The sequence below is a fragment of the Sorex araneus genome, chromosome 7, assembly GCF_027595985.1.
Source record: "Sorex araneus isolate mSorAra2 chromosome 7, mSorAra2.pri, whole genome shotgun sequence".
Taxonomy (NCBI): Eukaryota; Metazoa; Chordata; class Mammalia; order Eulipotyphla; family Soricidae; genus Sorex; species Sorex araneus.
Genome location: NC_073308.1, coordinates 65018554 through 65031229, shown reverse-complemented (window position 1 = coordinate 65031229; position 12676 = coordinate 65018554). Strand labels below are relative to the sequence as shown.

The following is a 12676-nucleotide window of genomic DNA, read 5'->3' as shown; positions in this document are numbered from 1 at the left end:
GAGGTAGAGGGAGAGGAAGAGAGAGGGAGAGGAAGAGAGAGAGGGTGAGAGAGAGAGAGAAAGAAAGAGGGAGGGAGAGAGGGAGGGAGGGAAGGAGGGAGGGAGAGATGAAGGGAGTGCATCTTTATAAAGACTCTTTGGCGTCTCAACAACACTTTAGGAAGTCCTGAGACCAAATCTTTGTGAGATAGTTTCTTAAAGAAATAAACGCTCTGGTCAAAGTGATGTGTCCAAGCATGTTCCTAATGGCAACTTTCTTCCCTTGGCATATGCGCCTATGGAATAAACCAAGGGGCAAGAGAAATGCATGCCCCAGAGAGTTACACACAGCAACATGGATAAACCTCATAAAGGTAACAGAAAGAGCCCAATGCACAATGCCCGGTGCATGCTAACCATCCTTACACATTTCCAAGACAAACACAATGAAATGTGATAAAACTACAGAGGAAAGATGAGGGAAACAATAAAAAGAAAATGGGGAATAATGGGAACCTTAGAGGGTGGGGGGCAGGTAGGCAGGCGGAGATGTTGGCGAATGTTGACGGCTTTTAGACTTCCAGAGGCTCATTTTCTCATTGTGCTTTATTGTGATATATAAGTTACGTGTCTTACTTTTTGTAAACAGCGCGTATTTTAGGAGCTTTAAGGGGAGGCAAGCACAGCGTTCAGGCTTTCCGTGTCAAAAGAAACCAAAGAGGTAAGAAAGGAAAGAGGGACACACCCTGGCTGAAGGGCTATAGGATGGACCCCCAAGAAGCCCACCACCAGCAGAGCTCTCTCCTAAGGGCACCTAGAGGGGTCTTTATCCTTGGTTTTTCAATAGCCTTCCCTGCTAAAAAAAAAAGTCACTTCTCTCTTACACCATCCATCTCTAACTCCTTAAAAAAAAAAACCAAAAAAAAAACCAAAAAAACAGTGAAAGAAACCACCACATTGTACAGTGAGCCCGGTGTTCTAGGCAGACAGTGGACCACTCAGGACCTCTCTCCATCATGCCTCTCTTACCTCTGATCCTTACATCACCATCATGGTGCCTCCAGTTCTCCTGAGTTTCTTCTCTTAATGTCTCCTGCATACTTTTGATTTCTTTCACCCTCTTTGGGCAAATGCCATTTACTCTGCTTGGAAGATTCTCTTCTCTCCAAGATCTAAATTTGTCACTTCCGTGAGGTGGCGTTGTCACTTCTCCCCAAGAATCTTTGGCCCAACACTCTTCCTGCGGTTCCCTTAAACACTGACACATCCAACTCACATTCTATTGTCACACTTGCTAGCGGACTGATTTGTACTTATCCTCCGTGGTTGTTTTGTGTCAACTCTCAGAGAAACCACATTTGATAAGACTTCTGGGAGCCAAGTAAGTGCTTGGAATATTTTTCTTAATGATGGTATGACGACTCTCGAATTGAATCCTCACTGCTCTGCAATATATCCTATGCACAGACAGAACTCTTACTGCCGAGAGGTTTACAATTTGGTGTGCTGAATGATATTTTCCCGAATCCTAGAACATAATTCCCATTTATATTAGCAGCCAAGCAAAGCAGCAATTGCTTTACAGAATTCAAATAATTTTATATCATTAAACTCAAGAGTTGAACATTTCTGCTCCTCATTCTACCCATCATGGTTCAGTTCTTTAGAAACTCACCCCCTACAGGTGGTTGAGCCAGTTTATTCATCAACACAAGACTTCTGTTTCATTTTTGGACAGTTTTGTTTATTCAACAGGCCCTTATCTCAAGAGGTCAAAGTTATTTTGCCTATAATGTCTCTATCAGTCCAAGTCTCTGTTTTCTGCTCAGCATTTGCTGAACTCTATCAAAATACTTTTCAAGTCAACTTTCAAGGGTTTATTTCCATCGTCTTCTCCGTTCTCTTGGCTCTGAGCATCACAAGAGCAGGAATCACACGGAATTCATCTCCTCAGACCCCTAATCCCCGAGGATTGGCCACTGCTTGAATAAAGGAGGCGAGTGAGTGAATGAACGAGGCACGCTGAAGTTGTCAGCACAAGCCGGGAAATGCAGATGAATCCCCACTCAGAGTAAGTTCACTCCCTTTTTCACTTGACAGAACTTTACATATTTGAATATCGTTAACATGCATGGTTTTGATCCACCCTTACTCATCTTCAAATTAAGCACTCCCAGTGGCCTCTATAATTAATTCCTCGTAGGATGACTTCAAGAGTGTTTAACATTCTGGTTGCCTCCCTTCTGGTAAGGAGTTTATCAGTTTCCCCCCCCACTTTCAACCGGGGCTCTCAGTGTGAGATACAGGATTGCAGATGTGGTCTAATCAATTTACAGGCCAACAATGCCACCCCTGTTCAGAATTCAGTAGGAAAACGAACCCAGCCAACCCCATGGAGACCCATTCATTTTTCCAACAAAGGCTAAATTTTAAATATTGTTCACTGAGTAACAGTGATACGTGGAGGTTGGGGATGGAAGTTGGGGCTGGTGACGGTCTCCTTTTCTTTTAAACATTTCTATACGGCTTTAATTATTTATACTAAGTATGGCTGCATTTATTATTAAAAGCCAATCGATTTTTAAGAAATAAATTAATGCGACCAAATTAATATCTGTGATTTCTAGGGATCCAATGTCATGGAATAATATGCTGAAGTCCTATTATAAATACTTGGACTTTTCTCTTCTTTCATGTCTATTTTCTCACTTACCAGCAAGGACCTTGAGTGGTCACCCAGGACCCAAACTCTGCTTCTAGAACAGAGGTTCCCGGATGTATGTGCTACTGCGCCCTTTCCAGAATAAAGAAAAGTACTCCGTGTGCCCTGGAGATTTACCTTCTTTAAGCAAACAAAGCGCCCCCCTCCCCACCCCCCACCCCCACCCCTCCCCCTCCGTCCAGCCCCACCCCCCCGGGGTTGCTCCAGTGGCCCCCATCAAACCAAGGGCCTGGGCTAACTCACTCTGGGAAACCCGCTCCTAGATCCTGACGTTTCTCTCTTGCTGCACATGTCAGAAAGCAGCTCGCTCCAGTCTGATTTCCCTCTTTTGTCAGACCAGATTAAAACCCACTAAGTTACTGTTGGAGGCTGGCTTTCCCCTGGAAGGGAGAAATCACACAGCACATTTCAGGAATATTTCCTGAAGCAGAGGGCGTTCCACTTTGTTTCCTCCCAAATACAGCTGTGCTTCATGCGCTCTCGAGGACGGTTGGGTTAACAAGTAGCGCTAACAAGCAGGGGTCTGAAAACAGTTCCTAAAGTTAGGCCGTCACACTTCCTCTGGGCTGGCCCCGGCAGTCCATCATGCGGGCCAGAGAGCATCACTACTCGGGACTCGGTTCCGTTTCCTCCTCCTGAGTCAGGGTGGATCTCTGAGGAAAGAAATGCAGCAACACAACGGCCCTGGCCCACGGACCCTGGACCCCCCTGCAGCAGAGGGTTAGGGGGAGGAGGTGCAGAGGGCACACTCCTGTCTTTTGCCCGTGGGTCTTGTGGAACTCCATGAAGACTCCCCAGACCTCAGAGAAAACCCGAAGGAGGGATCCAGGGCGCTCGCAGCAGCTACAGACACGAGGCGGGCCTGGATCTCCTGCCTGGTGCCGCTCCTTCCCCGGACCTCTGGCTTCCCACCGGGCAGGAAGTGCCCATGCCTCAAGTGGAAGGTCTTTGGGCAGGGTGAGAAAACTCACATGGCTCCCCATCAAGAGCACATTATTCTTGGATAAAATGACATCCGCCTTGCGCTCGGACTTTTGGTTTGAGCAGGGGTGGGGGGTCTTCCCTTGCCAGCTTATCCGTTCAAATTTGCTTGGGTTGTTTTGTTTTTAAGAATGTGCAGGCCAGGTTCCGTTTTAAGTCCTAAATTTCCCTGTCTGGGGGTGTGTGAGGGTGAGGGCAGGCTCTGCCTTTTTAAAAGCTCCCCAAGTGATTCAAATCCACAGCCTGGAATGGCACCTCTGGGGCTGATCAGAAATGGCAGGTCAGGGGCTGGAGCGATAGCACAGCGGGTAGGGCGTTTGCCTTGCACGCGGCCGACCCAGGTTCGAATCCCAGCATCCCATATGGTCCCCTGAGCACCGCCAGGGGTGATTCCTGAGTGCATGAGCCAGGAGTGACCCCTGTGCATCGCCGGGTGTGACCCCCCCAAAAAAAGCAAAAAAAAAAAAAAAAGAAAGAAAGAAACGGCAGGTCATGGTAGCGTCTGATTAACTGCCCAGCAGTTCGAGCCATCCTGAGTCTCGGATGAAGTGAAGTCACCCTGGCAGGCAGTGAGGCACCCGGCATTCGCTTGTGTGCACCCCACAGGCCAAACAGCAGTCTCCTATGCAGCCCCTCCCCTGCAGCGCCCGCTGGGTTCCCCCAGGAACCTCCCACGGGCCCCCATCAGAGAAGACAGGCAGAGAACGGCATCAACCATCCGAGGTAGCGGCTCTAAGCGAGGGGCCAGCAGAGAAGAAGGCATCAACCGACACCCAGATCTCAATCCCAAACCTCCTGCTCCTGTGAGTGACTGCAGCTGGCGGTATCTCTACCCCGGCTGTGGATGAAAAGCTCCCAAACGCTGGGGGGGATGCAGAAGGAGTCCCTCGTCTGCAGGAGGCGACGGGCAGGTGTGCCTGCAGGCAGCCCGCGGTGGGCGAGCGGCAGGGACCGTGGCAGACCAGCAAGCACATGGGCAGCCGGCTGGGCGAGAGCAGATTGCCACCATGTGGGGAGGTGGGCCCAGCACTGCCGGTTCCTTGGAGTCTTCAAAAAGATGCTCGAGATTTCGGTCTGTGAGCGGCACCGCCCATGCCCAAATGCTGTCTCAAGTTTTGAATCATGCTGTGTGGGGCAAAACATAGAGGGCCACTGCCACTATGTTTGTGATTTCTGAGATGATCACACAAACACACACACACCACTCATATATATATGCACATGCATGCCCACATGCACACACATACAGTCTCTCTCTCTCTCTCTCTCTCTCTCTCTCTCTCTCTCTCCTTCACTTAAAATTCTTTTCATGTGTTCTCTTGGATCGCTTCTCTGCAATTAGGAACAGCAGACCCCACCTTTCCCTCTTGCTGTGCAAAATTTGAACCATTACCTACATAGCACATGGAGAAAAAAAACCCAATATAAACTCCCCCCTGGGTCATTTAATTCGTGGACCAACTGTGGCATAAATAAACATTTATGAAACACCTAGGCTCTTGTTTGAATCTCACCATACATCTGTGAGCTTATATTTACTAGTCTCACTTGACAGTAAGACCCTACTGTAATTCATACAATGATTACACAATTTAAACAGAATGCAGGTCAAATCACATACACGGAGGAACCATTCCATAGTGAAGGCCTAATGCAATATTGTTAGTTTATGAAACATTCACCAAGCTCTATAATAGCTTTAGAAAAGAATTTTACCAGATCATGTTGATAATCATCATTCTAATAAAATCTATGGGTAATAAGAACATGAAAAACACAGACATCACCAAAAAGTTCTAGGTCAGAAATCGCCATCTAGACAAATGGAAATTCATTTATATACTTAATAAGGATTTATTTATAGACTTATTTATGTACTTAACAATCGCTCCAACTTACTAAGCTCTTCCAATGTAGCACTAAGAAGAGGTTTGGTGAGTGTATAATCTGACGATTCCTACATGCACCGAACAAATCCTACAGCGAACCTTAGAGCAGCAACTATTAGCTCCACTGCAAGAAGAGGAAATGGGGAGGAAGACAGAAGTTAGATAATCTGCCCAAGGTCACACAACTAGTGACAGAGTTGGGATCTGAACGATCTGACCCCAGAGCGTGTCCCCAGACCATCCTGTGTACTTTTTTAAGAAGCCTGTGAGTTCTCTGTTTTGGCTTTTTCTAGTCCCGCTATAGCAGACAGTGGTTGCAGACAAAGGCACATGGCACTTCCTCTCTCTCCTCCAAATAACCACACATGCTTCTCTCTAAAAGATGCCTCCGGGCTTCCCAAGACACCAGCAATTTATTTACACATACCTACACCTTTCATATATACACATATATATGTATATATATATATGAGAAAGAGAGAGGGAGAGAGGGAGAGAGAGAGAGAGAGAGAGAGAGAGAGAGAGAGAGAGAGAGAGAGAGAACAATCTAGAATGCTCTAGAAAAATCGCTCGTCCTGCACTGGGGCTGGAGCTCAGTTGCAAAGCTCAGAGTACAGGAGCTAGCTTTGTCTGGAGGCTGCTTCAAAGTCCTCCCCGCCATTCACCCAGACACCCATCCAGCTCTCCCTCACCCCCTTTCTTGCCTCCTTCCCCCACACCCTGGGGGGAAGGGGACTCTAAACCCTTCACTGACCCATAAAGAAATGAGAAATCTCAAAAGAAAGATTACTGGGCGGTGTTTCCCTTTTCCTTTTTCACACACAGGTCTTCCAGGAGGCCCAGCATTCTTCCTGGCTGGGCAACACATCTCGGGACCTTCCTGGAGCACCTTGTGCACGAGTCCATCAAATAGCAGCAGGTCTTCAGGGGTGAGGCTAGCTTCTAATCAGGGGATGGGTGACACAGCGGACCCAAGAGCGGACCCGGGCGTGTCTGTAAAAACCAGAGTTGCTAAGGGCCGTGTGCTGAGCTGACACTGTGGGTGGGTATCAGTGTGCATTTTATAACGTGAGCTGCCATGTGGGGTGTGTGTGTGTGTGTGTGTGTGTGTGTGTGTGTGTGTGTAAAACGGTGAAGAGGACGTTCATAGAATAAATAGCATTGTGCACCCATGCAGCTCAAGATTAGGACCCAGCCAAAGTCTGATTTTAATTTATGAAACTGCCTTGTAAACTCCGGCAATTCTATCTCGAGGTGGGTCCTTGGGGGCCGAAAGGAGGCGTCTGGGCGGCCCCCGTTCAGCACCTAGTCGTGCACAGTTCTCAGGTCTCATAAAGATGTCATGTGCAGGCAGGGGGGGAACCACAGAACGGGCTCCTACGTGGGAAAGGGAAAGGAGGCGAGAAATACACGGGTCCTTCGGGTCCTTTCCAATGCTTGGGCCTGGCTCTCCTGAACGTGGCCCGCGGCGTGAACTGCACCCAGCCAGGCAGGACAGAGAAAGACACCTGTCAATCAGCCACAGGACCCGCCTCCGCCTTCACTCTCCACCCTAAGGCTCGGGCCCCCCAGCGCGCCTAGCAGAGCCGCAGCATCACGTCTAATGACAGCAAACCTCACATTTTCCCGTAATGAGGCCTGCCCTGCGTCCTTCCGGCGCGAGCCAACTCAGAGCCTCTTCCTTCCCCCACGAAGCCGGGGGTCTTCTAAAACCTTAGGCGAGGAAGCGGGGAGCGCCTCTGCCCCACCCCACCCCCAACTCCCAAGTCCTCCTTTGTAGGTCACACACGCTCATTATCTCGTTCCCCCGATCGGGCTGATTGAATTATAGAAAATTGCTAAGAGAGCACTCAGACGGAGAGTCGGCCCGGGCCTGCTCTGGCTCCCCGGCCCGCGCTGCAAACTCCAGCAGCTCTTGACACGCGAGGACGCGGGAGCGCCCGCGCACGCGCGCTCACGGGTCACTCCCGCACACCCAGGCCTGGCAGCAGGGCGGCTGGCGCCCCCCCCCCCCCCCCGCCTCCCCGCCGCTGCCACCTGCCCCCGCGAGCCCCGTGGGTCTTGAGAGAACCAACGGGTCACGGGGCCAGATGGTGAAAAGAGGCTCGCCCCAAGGCCCGCCTTACCCAACCAACTCGTTTAGCCACCGGGCCACGTGCCGGCCGCTGTGACCCCAGCAGCCTTTCCGACCGGTGCATCTTGACATTTATAGGCCTCCTGGTATTTCGAAGCAACTTTTGACCCCAGGAGAAACCTGCTCGGCTACTCCCCACAGAAGCCCCTCCCTGCCCTTGCCACGGCCTTCCTCCACCGAACCTTACAGCCCTCCCCAGACACACGCACCTTCCCCAACCTAGGGTCCTAGAGGCTAAAACCCTGCCCCCAGGCTGCCCCCCCCCCCCAAAGGCCTCCTTCTCCAGCAGGATTTAGGAACCCGAGGCTGGAGCAATAGCACAGTGGGGAGGGCGTTTGCCTTGCACTTGGCCAACCTGGGTTCGATTCCCAGCATCCCGTATAGTCCCCCCAGCACCGCCAGGAGGAATTCCTGAGTGCAGAGCCAGGAGGAACCCCTGTGCATCGCTGGGTGTGACCCAAAAAGGAAAAATAAAAAGATTTAGGACCCCTTCGTCTAGGACCCTTGTACCTACTCACACCATGCCCTAAGTGAGGAGGCAGAATTGGAAAGAACGCAGGAATCAAGGTTTGTCCCTCGAAGCTCTGGGAAGCACCAGAAGGGGTGTGATTTCCGAGCAAGGAAAGCTCAGGGTCACCTGATGATGCATGTCATCTAGAAGAGCCCATGCATTATTGCCCATTATTTGCCGGGCCGCGTGCTGGCACCTCAGGATTATTCCAGCAGCGGAGGCACTGGTCCTGGAGGCCCTGTCCTAGCAGCCCCGAGAAAGCCGGACTCCAGAGGGGAAGCAGTTCCAGCTTCTGCCCTTTGCCACTCCACACAGGCACCGAGCCGGGGCTATCGTCCAGTGGGGAGGGCACCTGCTGTGTGCACAGCCAGCCACCCAGCGCCACATATGGTGCCCCGAGCCTTGCCGGGAGCCAGTAGAAAACCCTAAGCACTGCGGGTGTAGCCCAAACACAAAAGAAACAAAGTAACACAAACAAACAAACAAAAAAGATGAGCTGTTTGCTTTGGGGCTGGAGCAATAATAGCACAGCAGGTGAGGCACTTGCCTTGGACGCGGCTGACCCGGGGTTTGATCCCTGGCGCCCCAGATGGTACCCCTGAGCCTGCCAGGAGTGATCCCTGAGTGCAGAGCCAGGAGTAAGCCCCGAGAACCGCCTAGTGTAGTCCAACAAAACAAAACAAAACAAAAAAAATTAACAACCCTGGACAACAAACAGAACCTGTAGCTTCGCAGGCATCTGGCTTCCAGACTATTAGAAAGCAAGGGCGAACTTTCAGAGCTGGGAGCGAGTCAAGAACACAATAACCTGTTCCGGGCTAGAGCAGCAACTGAGTCAACAATGAAAACATTAGAATAACAGAACAGCTGTTTTATGAACTTCTCTTCTGAAGGCCCCTGGGGAAGAGAGCCCCAGGCAGATCTCCAGTGATGAGAGAGAGAGAGAGAGAGAGAGAGAGAGAGAGAGAGAGAGAGAGAGAGAGAGAGAGAGAGAGAGAGAGAGATCTAAACTCTCACACACCACACACGTTTATGAGCAAGTTGACAGCTAATGAGAAATTCTGCAAAAGTTGATGGTCCACAGGTTTACCAAGAGGCAGAAGCTCTTCCTTACCTCTGCCCCCTTCACTTTGTGATCCCCACAAAACAGGTTCGGAAAGTGAAGTGCCTGCATGAGGCATAGCCGGGACCTCTAGAATGCGTTGGGATCAGGGTATTGGAATAATCTCTTTGTAAAAGAGCCATCAATAGCAACAGAGCCCTAGTTAAGTCTCAACAGGATGTCATGCACACAATTGCTTGAGGCCAATAAATAAAAACTTCACTTAAATAATGTTTAAAGCCATTTCATAGGGACTTGAATGACAGTACAGCAGATAGGTCGTTTCCCTTGCATGCAGCCAACTAGGGTCCCATCTCCGGCACCCCATAGGGTCCCCCCTAACAATACCAGGAGCGATCCCTGAGGACAGAAACAGAATAAGCCCTGCACACACTGGGTGTGGCCCAAAATTTAAAAATAAAGCCACTTCTTAAAAAAACAGGAGGCTTGACGCCCTTGGTGGAGTGGGGGTAGGGGATGGGGAGTTGGAGAATCATAGGCAGAAAATAAATACAGAACTGATTTTTTTCTATTTAGGCAGGAGCTCACAGTTCCATCTATGGGCCAGACTGCTGATAGTCTATGTATGAGTCCCAGAACGAACTCACTCTGTCTCTTCTCTCTCTCTCCCTCCCTCCCTCCCTCCCTCTCTCTCTCTCTCTCTCTCTCTCTCTCTCCCTCTCTCTCCCCCCCCCCCCCCTCTCTCTCCCAGGAAGAAACAACTGTTAGAATTTTAAATCAGAAACCTAACACTTGGGTTCCTAGTATCAGGTTCAAGGCTCACCCATCCCCAAAGCTAATTCTGTTCGCAACACTCCCAGGGGTGTCTAGTTGAACAGAAGGAGCGAGGAAACCTTAGCAGGCCGGAGCCCAGGCCGGGGAATTGCTGGGACACCGTGCCAGGGGCCGAGGCTCGCCCCAGTCTTGGTATCAGATCGTGTCAAGCGCTACTCTGGATTTCCAGGACTACTACGCGGGCCAGGGTGGAGAGCACAGTTATCCCGATGAGCTCGCCATGGCGCAGGGCGGGCTCTGTGTAACAGACTCCACACACACACAACGTCCACTAGCCATGGCCCTGGGGGTGGGTGTCTGGGAGGAAGTGGGAAGTTTTCCAAAGCTTCTGCATATTGTTCCCACAAGTTTCTTTACTCCGATTCTCATTAGGACCCAGGCCTCCACGCTGTCCGAGGTCCCCATACATCCTATCAATAGCAGCTCTTAAGAAACCACTTCTGTACTTACTTAGATTGTTGGGTTGCAAAAGTAATTTCCCCCTTCTCTGCTCCCTTCTGTCCCCTTTTATTGTCTCATCCTTCCTGTGCCCCCCCACCCCAAATCTTATTTCTTCCAGGGTCAGAATTTAAAACTGCTCCCACAAACTTCTTCAAAACGCTGAGGTTGATTTCTTTCAGGACAACTCAAACCCCCCCAGCCTTTCCATATTTTAATCCGATCCTGAAAACTATCCTCCTGACATACATAATAAAGAATTCAGCAGGAAACCCAGGACTTTGGAATCCCAACGACATTCTATATTAAATACAAAGTGACACTGAGTTTAGCAAAGTCAATATTTATTACATTTCCACACCCCTGCAAAAAGTCTTTCCAAGACTCACTGGGCACTTTTGCAAGTCTTGGAGCTGTCTTGAGTCCTAATCACAAAATACAACTTTTTTTTTTTGCCCAGAAATTGTTCTTAATCCAAAAGTAAATTTCTTAACAAAAAATAAAATTTGTAAACCATTCTTGGAACTGCAGGCAGCATACCTACCGCAAACACATGCAAAGGTTTTTTAAAAAGAAAGAAAGAAAGAAAGAAAAAACAAGAGCTTTTCAGCTATAAATTCGACTCCCCTTTGAAAACTGGACTTTTTAGGGGTGTTTCCAAAGGTGATTGCTTCTTATTTCAACGTGGCTTTCAGCGATGGAAAGAGGGAGCCGGCTTTTTTTGTTTGTTTGTGTTGGGGTTTTTTGTTTTCTGTTTTTTGGGGGCTTTTTTGGAGTGGATCACAGTATGCAACTAGAAAACGGGCTGGGAGAGCAGCCGTGTCTCGAAATGCAACTTCATCCCCGAGCACCAGCGAGCAGGAAAGGCCCCCGGAGCACACGAGCTAAAATGGAGCCGGAATTTCCTCTCCGACCGTGAGGGTAGGCGCGGGAGGTCAGGGTCAAGGTCACCGGCAGGGCCGGCCGCAGCCGCCGCCAGCGCTGCCCACAACTCCGGGAAGGCGGGTCCTTCTCCACCGCCGCCGAAACGGATCCAGCCGGGCTCCTCTCCTCCCCTCCCCTCCCACCAACAATTTATTTTATTTTATTTTATTTATTAGTTTTTAAAAGCAGTGAAAGAGAGAAAGAGAGAGAGAAAAAGAGGGAGAGAGAAAAAGAGGGGGAGAGAGAAAGAGAGGGGGAGAGAGAGAGAAAGAGGGAGAGAGGGAGAGGGAGAGAGAGAAGAAAGGAAAAGGTCCAAATAACCTCACCGCCCTGGCTTTCGCACACAAGCTCATCAGCTCCCAAAGTTGCCAACTAAGGGCAAGTTCTCCGACAAAGCTGGGGCCCTGGGAGCGCCGGCGGGGCCGGCCCGGCCGCCCCCCGCCCCGCACCCCAGGGTCCCCGAGCACCCCGCCGGGACCCGCGCCCGGCCATGTGCGCGCACACGCACACGCACACCACACACACATGCACACACACGCACACGCGCTGCGCCCACTGCCGCGAGTTGGCGGGCCCCGCGGCGCCCAGCGCGCCCCGGGCTCGCGCACGACTTCCCTGCACACCTCGCCTGCCAGGAATCTCCTGTGCATACGGCTATATATTACATCTGTGATATTATCCTCAGAACCTCTAGCGGGCAGGCGAAGAAGGACGGCACGGGGGCATTTTTTAAATTTTTTTTTTTAAGGAAGGAAAGAAGGGGGAAAAAAAAACACCAAACACCACCCCAGCAGCCCTTTGCGTAGCGGGAAGGGGAAAAGAAAAGAGGAATGTTTGCCGAGCGAGCTGCCTGCAAGAAGTGCCCCCCCACCTCCTCCTCCCTGCACGGCGAGCCCCGGAGCCGCCCGGCCCGCGCCCCCTGCCGGTGCGCGCCCTCCCGGCCCCCCAGCCCGCCCCCGATCCCCCCGCCGCAGCGAGCGCGAGAGAGGGCGAGGGAGAGCAGGGGGGTGGGGGGAAGATCGATCGCGCTGCCTGTCTGCAGCGGAAACGCACCCGCGCGCCCCGGGCTCGAGACACCGTCACCTTAACCCTTCCCCCACCCGCCGTGAACTTCAGGTGACCGACCACGTCGGCCCGGCTCGGGCTCGGCGCCCGCCCCCGGCCCGGGTTTCTGCAGGCGCGGGCCGGGACCCGGCGGCGG

The 12676-nt window shown here is 51.2% G+C and overlaps 1 protein-coding gene and 1 long non-coding RNA gene across 7 annotated transcripts in view; one reads left to right on the top strand and one right to left on the bottom strand.

Annotated features, from left to right (window-relative positions):
• The window catches only part of ZNF827 (zinc finger protein 827), a 177988-nt gene that overhangs the window by 162878 nt on the left and 2434 nt on the right, over positions 1 to 12676 (bottom strand). The gene's annotated exons all lie outside the window — the stretch shown is intronic.
• The window catches only part of LOC129406468 (uncharacterized), a 7631-nt gene continuing 7381 nt past the window's right edge, over positions 12427 to 12676 (top strand). Inside the window, exon 1 of the long non-coding RNA XR_008631012.1 lies at positions 12427 to 12591. This is a non-coding gene — a long non-coding RNA (uncharacterized LOC129406468). The remainder of the gene's footprint in view (positions 12592 to 12676) is intronic.